We start from the raw sequence: 10,050 nt of genomic DNA on the forward strand, positions 1-10,050 counted from the left end.
TTGCATCCGAATTTAATACAAAAGGCACAATGCCGACTTAAGTACAAGAGGACTGACCCCTCCTCTCGCTTTCTACGGATTTGAACCTCTCCTGTGAGTCGAGTTTTAGATTCTGATGCTTCACTTCAGGTTTACTGTATACCTCGGGACCTTCTTATTCAATATCAAACACAGGAATTGCATCGGAATTATATTCAAAAGCCACAATGCCGACTTAAGTACAAGAGAATTGACACTCTAACTTTCTATGATATGAACCCCTCCTGTGAGTCAAGTTTTAGATGCCAATGTTACACATCCAGGTTTACAGTATACCATGGACCTTCTTATTGACGATGAAGCACAGAAATTGCATCGGAATTAAATTCAAAAGGCACAATGCCGACTTGAGTACAAGAGGACTGAGACTCTAACTTTCTATTATTTGAACCCTATCCTGTGGGTCCAGTTTTAGATTCCGATGCTTCACTTCAGGTTTACTGTATACCTTGGACCTTCTTATTGACGATGAAGCACAGAAATTTCATCGGAATTAAATTGAAAATAGCACAATGCCGACTTAAGTACAAGAGGACGGGCACACAAACATTACTATGATTTGAATCTCTCCTGTGAGTCCAGTTTTAGATTCCGAAGCATCTCTTCAGGTTTACTGTATCATTTGGACCTTCTTATTGACGATGAAACACAGAAATTACATCCGAATTGCATAGAAAAGTCACAATGCCGACTTAAGTACAAGCGGACTGACACTCTAACTTTCTATGATTTGAACCTCTCTCCTGTGAGTCCAGTTATAGATTCCGATGCTTCACTTCAGGTTTACTGTATACCTTGGACCTTCTTATTGACGATGAAACACAGATATTGCATCAGAATTTAATACAAAAGGCACAAAGCCGACTTAAGCACAAGAGGACTGACACTCTAACTTTCTATGATTTGAACCTCGTCCTGTGAGTCAAGTTTTAGATTCCGATGCCTTCACTTCAGGTTTTCTGTATACCTTGTACCTTCTTGTTGACGATGAAACACAGGAATTTCATCGGAATTAAATTCAAAAGGCACAATTACGACTTAAGTACAAGAGGACGGACACTCTAACTTTCTATGATTTGAACCTCTCCTGTGAGTCCAGTTATAGATTCCGATGCTTCACTTCAGGTTTACTGTATACCTTGGACCTTCTTATTGACGATGAAACACACATATTGCATCGAATTTAATACAAAAGGCACAAAGCCGACTTAAGCACAAGAGGACTGACACTCTAACTTTCTATGATTTGAACTTCTCCCGTGAGTCGAGTTTAGATTCCGATGCTTCACTTCAGGTTTACAGTATACCTTGGACCTTCTTATTGACGATGAAACACAGAAATTGCATCGGAATTAAATTCAAAAGGCACAATTACGACTTAAGTACAAGAGGACGGACAATCTAACTTTCTATGATTTGAACCTCTCTGTGAGTAAAGTTTTGGATTCCGATGCTACACTTCACGTTAACTGTATACCAAGGACCCTTCTTATTGACGATGAAGCATAGAAATTGCATCTGAATTAAATTCATAAGGCACAATGCCGACTTAAGTAAAAAGAGGCCTGACACCTTAACTATCTATGAATTGAACCTCTAATGTGAGTCCAGTTTTAGATTCCGATGCTTCACTTCAGGATTACTGTATCCCTTGGACCTTCTTTTTGACGATGTAGCACCGAAATTGCAATCGGAATTAAATTCCAAAGGCAAAATGCCGAACTGAAGTACAAGAGGAATGGACACTCTAACTTTCTATGCTTTGAACCTCTCCTGTGGGTCTAGTTTAGGATTCCGATGCTTCACTTTAGGTTTACTGTATCCCTTGGACCTTCTTATTGACGATGAAACACAGAAATTGCATCCGAATTTAATACAAATGGCACAATGCCGACTTAAGCACAAGAGGACTGACACTCTCGCTTTCTACGATTTGAATCTCTCCTGTGAATCGAGTTTAAGATTCCGATGCTTCACCTGAGGTTTACTGTATACCTCGGACCATCTTATTCAATATCAAACACAGGAATTGCATCGGAATTGAATTCTAATCCACAATGCCGACATATGTACAAGAGGATTGACACTCAATCTCTCTTTGATTTGAAGCACCCCTGTGAGTCCCGTTTAAGATTCCGATGCTTCACTTCATGTTTTACTGAATCCCTCGGACCTTCTTATTGACGATGAAACACAGAAATTCCATCCGAATTTAATACAAAAGGCACAATGCCGACTTAAGTACAAGAGGACTGACACTCTCGCTTTCTACGATTTGAACCTCTCCTGTGAGTCGAGTTTTAGATGCCGATGCTTCACTACAGGTTTACTGTATACCTTGTACCTTCTTATTGACGATGAAACACAGGAATTTCATCGGAATTAAATTCAAAAGCGATAATGCCGACTTAAGTACAAGAGAAGTGACACCTTAACTTTCTATGATTTGAACCTCTCCTGTGAGTCCAGTTTTAGATGCCGATGTTACACTTCAGGTTTTCTGTATACCATGGACCTTCTTATTGACGATGAAACACAGAAATTGCATCGGAACTAATTCAAAAAGCACAATGCCGACTTAAGTACAAGAGGACGGAGACTCTAACTTTCTATGATTTGAACTTCTCCTGTGAGTCCAGTTTTAGATTCCGATGCTTCACTTCAGGTTCACTGTATACCTTGGAACCTTCTTATTGACGATGAAACACAGAAATTGCATCGGACTTAAATTCAAAAGGCACATTACGACTTAAGTACAAGAGGACGGACAATCTAACTTTCTATGATTTGGACCTCTCCTGTGAGTAGATTTTTAGATTCTGATGCTAAACTTCGCGTTAACTGTATACCATGGACCTTCGTATTGACGATGAAGCACAGAAATTGCATCTGAATTAAATTCAAAAGGCACAATGTCGACTTAAGTAAAAGAGGACTGACACCTTAACTATCTATGATTTGAACCTCTAATGTGAGTCCAGTTTTAGATTCCAATGCTTCACTTCAGGTTTTACTGTATCCCATTGGACCTTCTTTTTGACGATGAAGCACCGAAATTGCATCGGAAATACATTCAAAAGGCACAATGCCGACTGAAGTAGAAGAGGAATGACACTCTGATTTTCTATGCTTTGAACCTCTCCTGTGAGTCCAGTTTTGGATTCCGATGCTTCACTTCAGGTTTACTGTATCCCTTGGACCTTCTTATTGACGATGAAGCACAGAAATTGCATCCGAAATTAATACAAAAGGCACAATGCCGACTTAAGTACAAGAGGACTGACACTCTCGCTTTCTACGATTTGAACCTCTCCTGTGAGTCGAGTTTTAGAATCTGATGCTTCACATGAGGTTTTCCGTATACCTTGGACCTTCTTATTCAATATCAAACACAGGAATTGCATCGGAATTGAATTCAAAAGCCACAATGCCGACTTAAGTACAAGAGGATTGACACTCTAACTTTCTATGATATGAATCCCTCCTGTGAGTCAAGTTTTAGATGCCGATGTTACACATCAGGTTTACAGTATACCATGGACCTTCTTATTGACGATGAAGCACAGAAATTGCATCGGAATTAAATTCAAAAGGCACAATGCCGACTTGAGTACAAGAGGACTGAGACTCAAACTTTCTATTATTTGAACCTCTCCTGTGAGTCCAGTTTGAGATTCCGATGCTTAACTTCAGGTTTACTGTATACCTTGGATCTTCGTATTGACGATGAAACACAGAAATTGCATCCGAATTTAATACTAAAGGCACAATGCCGACTTAAGTACAAAAGGACTGACACTCTAACTTTCTATGATTTGAACCCTTCCTGTGAGTCCAGTTTTAGATTCCGATGCTTCACTTCAGGCTTACTGCATCCCTTGGACCTTCTTGTTGACGATGAAACACAGAAATTGTATCCAAATTTAATACAAAAGGCACAATGCCGACATACGTACAAGAGGACTGACACTCTAACTTTCTATGATTTGAACCTCTCCTGTGAGTCCAGTTTTAGATTCCGATGTTTCACTTCAGGTTTTCTGTATACCTTGTACATTCTTATTGACGATGAAACACAGGAATTTCATCGGAATGAAATTCAAAAGCCACAATGCCGACTTATGTACAAGAGGAGTGACACTTTAACTTTCTATGATTTGAACCTCTCCTGTGAGTCCAGTTTTAGATGCCGATGTTACACTTCAGGTTTACTGTATACCATGGACCTTCTTATTGACGATGAAGCACAGAAATTGCATCGGAATTAAATTCAAAAGGCACAATGCCGACTTGAGTACAAGAGGACTGACACTCTAACTTTCTATGATTTGAACCTCTCCTGTGAGTCCAGTTTTAGATTCCGATGCTTAACTTCACGTTTACTGTATACCTTGGATCTTCGTATTGACGATGAAACACAGAAATTGCATCCGCATTTAATACAAAAGGCACAATGCCGACTTAAGTACAAGAGGACTGACACTCTAACTTTCTATGATTTGAACCTCTCCTGTGAGTAAAGTTTTGGATTCCGATGCTACACTTCGCGTTAACTGTATACCAAGGACCTTCTTATTGACGATGAAGCACAGAAATTGCATCTGAATTAAATTCATAAGGCACAATGCCTACTTAAGTAAAAGAATCCTGACACCTTAACTATCTATGAATTGAACCTCTAATGTGAGTCCAGTTTTAGATTCCGATGCTTCACTACAGGATTACTGTATCCCTTGGACCTTCTTTTTGACGATGAAGCACCGAAATTGCATCGGAATTAAATTCAAAAGGCAAAATGCCGACTGAAGTACAAGAGGAATGACACTCTAACTTTCTATGCTTTGAACCTCTCCTGTGGGTCCAGTTTTGGATTCCGATGCTTCACTTCAGGTTTACTGTATCCCTTGGACCTTCTTATTGACGATGAAACACAGAAATTGCATCCGAATTTAATACAAATGGCACAATGCCGACTTAAGCACAAGAGGACTGACACTCTCGCTTTTACGATTTGAACCTCTCCTGTGAATCGAGTTTAAGATTCCGATGCTTCACTTGAGGTTTACTGTATACCTCGGACCATCTTATTCAATATCAAACACAGGAATTGCATCGGAATTGAATTCAAAATCCACAATGCCGACATAAGTACAAGAGGATTGACACTCTATCTCTCTTTGATTTGAACCACTCCTGTGAGTCCCGTTTAAGATTCCGATGCTTCACTTCAGGTTTACTGAATCCCTCGGACCTTCTTATTGACGATGAAACACAGAAATTGCATCCGAATTTAATACAAAAGGCACAATGCCGATTTAAGTACAAGAGGACTGACACTCTCGCTTCCTACGATTTGAACCTCTCCTGTGAGTCGAGTTTTAGATGCCGATGTTTCACTACAGGTTTACTGTATACCTCGGACCTTCTTATTGAATATGAAACACAGGAATTGCATCGGAATTGAATTCAAAAGTCACAATGCCGACTTAATTACAAGAGGATCGACACTGTAACTTTCTATGATATGAAACTCTCCTGTGAGTCCAGTTTTAGATGCCGATGTTACACTTCAGGTTTACTGTATACCATGGACCTTCTTATTGACGATGAAGCACAGAAATTGCATCGGAATTAAATTCAAAAGGCACAATGCCGACTTGAGTACAAAAGGACTGCGACTCTAACTTTCTATGATTTGAACCTCTCCTATGAGTCCAGTCATAGATTCCGATGCTTCACTTCAGGTTTGCTGTATACCTTGGACCTTCTTAATGACGATGAAACACAGAAATTGCATCCGAATTTAATACAAAAGGCACAATGCCGACTTAAGCACAAGAGGACTGACATTCTAACTTTCTATGATTTTAACCTTTCCTGTGAGTCAAGTTTTAGATTCCGATGCTTCACTTCAGGTTTTCTGTATACCCTGTACCTTCTTATTGACGATGAAAAACAGGAACTTCATCGGAATTACATTCAAAAGCCACAATGCCGACTTAAGTACACGAGGAGTGACCCTTTAACTTTCTATGATTTGAACCTCTCCTGCGAGTCCAGTTTTAGATGCCGATGTTACACTTCAGGTTTACCGTATTCCATGGACCTTCTTATTGACGATGAAGCACAGAAATTGCATGGGAATTAAATTCAAAAGGCACAATGCCGACTTAAGTACAAGAGGACGGAGACTCTAACTTTCAATGATTTGAACTTCTCCTGTGAGTCCAGTTTTAGATTCCGATGCTTCACTTCAGGTTTACTGTATACCTTGGACCTTCATATTGACGATGAAACACAAAAATTGCATCGGAATTAAATTCAAAAGGCACAATTACGACTTTAGTAAAAGAGGACTGACACCTTAACTATCTATGATTTGAACCTCTAATATGAGTCCAGTTTTAGATTCCGATGCTTCTCTTCAGGTTTACTGTATCCCTTGCAACTTCTTTTTGACGATGACGCACCGAAATTGCATCGGAATTAAATTCAAAAGGCCCAATGCCGACTGAAGTACAAGAGGAATGAAATCTTAACTTTCTATGATATGAACCCCTCCTGTGACTCAAGTTTTAGATGCCGATGTTGCACATCAGGATTACAGTATACCATGGACCTTCTTATTGACGATGAAGCACAGAAATTGCATCGGAATTAAATTCAAAAGGCACGATGCCGACTTGAGTATAAGAGGACTGAGACTCAAACTTTCTATTATTTGAACCTCTCCTGTGAGTTCAGTTTGAGATTCCGATGCTTAACTTCAGGTTTGCTGTACACCTTGGATCTTCGTATTGACGATGAAACACAGAAATTGCATCGGAATTAAATTCAAAAGGCACAATGCCGACTAGAGTACAAGAGGACTGACACTCTAACTTTCTATCATTTGAACCTCTCCTGTGAGTCCAGTTTTAGATTCCGATGCTTAACTTCACGTTTACTGTATACCTTGGATCTTCGTATTGACGATGAAACACAGAAATTGCATCCGCATTTAATACAAAAGGCACAATGCCGACTTAAGTACAAGAGGACTGACACTCTAACTTTCTATGATTTGAACTTCTCCCGTGAGCCGAGTTTCAGATTCCGATGCTTCACTTCAGGTTCACAGTATACCTTGGACCTTCTTATTGACGATGAAACACAGAAATTGCAACTGAATTAAATTCATAAGGCACAATGCCGACTTAAGTAAAAGAGGCCTGACACCTTAACTATCTATGAATTGAACCTCTAATGTGAGTCCAGTTTTTGATTCTGATGCTTCACTTCAGGATTACTGTATCCCTTGGACCTTCTTTTTGACGATGAAGCACCGAAATTGCATCGGAATTAAATTCAAAAGGCAAAATGCCGACTGAAGTACAAGAGGAATGACACTCTAACTTTCTATGCTTTGAACCTCTCCTGTGGGTCCAGTTTTGGATTCCGATGCTTCACTTCAGGTTTACTGTATCCCTTGGACCTTCTTATTGACGATGAAACACAGAAATTGCATCGGAATTTAATACAAATGGCACAATGCCGACTTAAGCACAAGAGGACTGACACTCTCGCTTTTACGATTTGAACCTCTCCTGTGAATCGAGTTTAAGATTCCGATGCTTCACTTGAGGTTTACTGTATACCTCGGACCATCTTATTCAATATCAAACACAGGAATTGCATCGGAATTGAATTCAAAATCCACAATGCCGACATAAGTACAAGAGGATTGACACTCTATCTCTCTTTGATTTGAACCACTCCTGTGAGTCCCGTTTAAGATTCCGATGCTTCACTTCAGGTTTACTGTATCCCTCGGACCTTCTTATTGACGATGAAACACAGAAATTGCATCCGAATTTAATACAAAAGGCACAATGCCGACTTAAGTACAAGAGGGCTGACACTCTCGCTTTCTACGATTTGAACCTCTCCTGTGAGTCGAGTTTTAGATGCCGATGTTTCACTACAGGTTTACTGTATACCTCGGACCTTCTTATTGAATATGAAACACAGGAATTGCATCGGAATTGAATTCAAAAGTCACAATGCCGACTTAATTACAAGAGGATCGACACTGTAACTTTCTATGATATGAAACTCTCCTGTGAGTCCAGTTTTAGATGCCGATGTTACACTTCAGGTTTACTGTATACCATGGACCTTCTTATTGACGATGAAGCACAGAAATTGCATCGGAATTAAATTCAAAAGGCACAATGCCGACTTGAGTACAAAAGGACTGCGACCATAACTTTCTATGATTTGAACCTCTCCTATGAGTCCAGTCATAGATTCCGATGCTTCACTTCAGGTTTACTGTATACCTTGGACCTTCTTAATGACGATGAAACACAGAAATTGCATCCGAATTTAATACAAAAGGCACAATGCCGACTTAAGCACAAGAGGACTGACATTCTAACTTTCTATGATTTTAACCTTTCCTGTGAGTCAAGTTTTAGATTCCGATGCTTCACTTCAGGTTTTCTGTATACCCTGTACCTTCTTATTGACGATGAAAATCAGGAATTTCGTCGGAATTAAATTCAAAATCCACAATGCCGACTGAAGTACAAGAGGAGTGACCCTTTAACTTTCTATGATTTGAACCTCTCCTGCGAGTCCAGTTTTAGATGCCGATGTTACACTTCAGGTTTACCGTATTCCATGGACCTTCTTATTGACGATGAAGCACAGAAATTGCATGGGAATTAAATTCAAAAGGCACAATGCCGACTGAAGTACAAGAGGAATGACACTCTAACTTTCTATGCTTTAAACCTCTCCTGTGGGTCCAGTTTTGGATTCCGATGCTTCACTTTAGGTTTACTGTATCCCTTGGACCTTCTTATTGACGATGAAACACAGAAATTGCATCCGAATTTAATACAAATGGCACAATGCCGACTTAAGCACAAGAGGACTGACACTCTCGCTTTCTACGATTTGAATCTCTCCTGTGAATCGAGCTTAAGATTCCGATGCTTCACCTGAGGTTTACTGTATACCTCGGACCATCTTATTCAATATCAAACACAGGAATTGCATCGGAATTGAATTCTAAATCCACAATGCCGACATAAGTACAAGAGGATTGACACTCTATCTCTCTTTGATTTGAAGCACTCCTGTGAGTCCCGTTTAAGATTCCGATGCTTCACTTCAGGTTTACTGAATCCCTCGGACCTTCTTATTGACGATGAAACACAGAAATTCCATCCGAATTTAATACAAAAGGCACAATGCCGACTTAAGTACAAGAGGACTGACACTCTCGCTTTCTACGATTTGAACCTCTCCTGTGAGTCGAGTTTTAGATGCCGATGCTTCACTACAGGTTTACTGTATACCTTGTACCTTCTTATTGACGATGAAACACAGGAATTTCATCGGAATTAAATTCAAAAGCCACAATGCCGACTTAAGTACAAGAGAAGTGACACCTTAACTTTCTATGATTTGAACCTCTCCTGTGTGTCCAGTTTTAGATGCCGATGTTACACTTCAGGTTTTCTGTATACCATGGACCTTCTTATTGACGATGAAACACAGAAATTGCATCGGAATTAAATTCAAAAAGCACAATGCCGACTTAAGTACAAGAGGACGGAGACTCTAACTTTCTATGATTTGAACTTCTCCTGTGAGTCCAGTTTTAGATTCCGATGCTTCACTTCAGGCTCACTGTATACCTTGGACCTTCTTATTGACGATGAAACACAGAAATTGCATCGGACTTAAATTCAAAAGGCACAATTACGACTTAAGTACAAGTGGACGGACAATCTAACTTTCTATGATTTGGACCTCTCCTGTGAGTAGATTTTTAGATTCCGATGCTAAACTTCGCGTTAACTGTATACCATAGACCTTCGTATTGACGATGAAGCACAGAAATTGCATCTGAATTAAATTCAAAAGGCACAATGTCGACTTAAGTAAAAGAGGACTGACACCTTAACTATCTATGATTTGAACCTCTAATGTGAGTCCAGTTTTAGATTCCAATGCTTC

Source organism: Schistocerca piceifrons, unplaced genomic scaffold (assembly GCF_021461385.2).
Source record: "Schistocerca piceifrons isolate TAMUIC-IGC-003096 unplaced genomic scaffold, iqSchPice1.1 HiC_scaffold_1786, whole genome shotgun sequence".
In the NCBI taxonomy this organism is placed as follows: Eukaryota; Metazoa; Arthropoda; class Insecta; order Orthoptera; family Acrididae; genus Schistocerca; species Schistocerca piceifrons.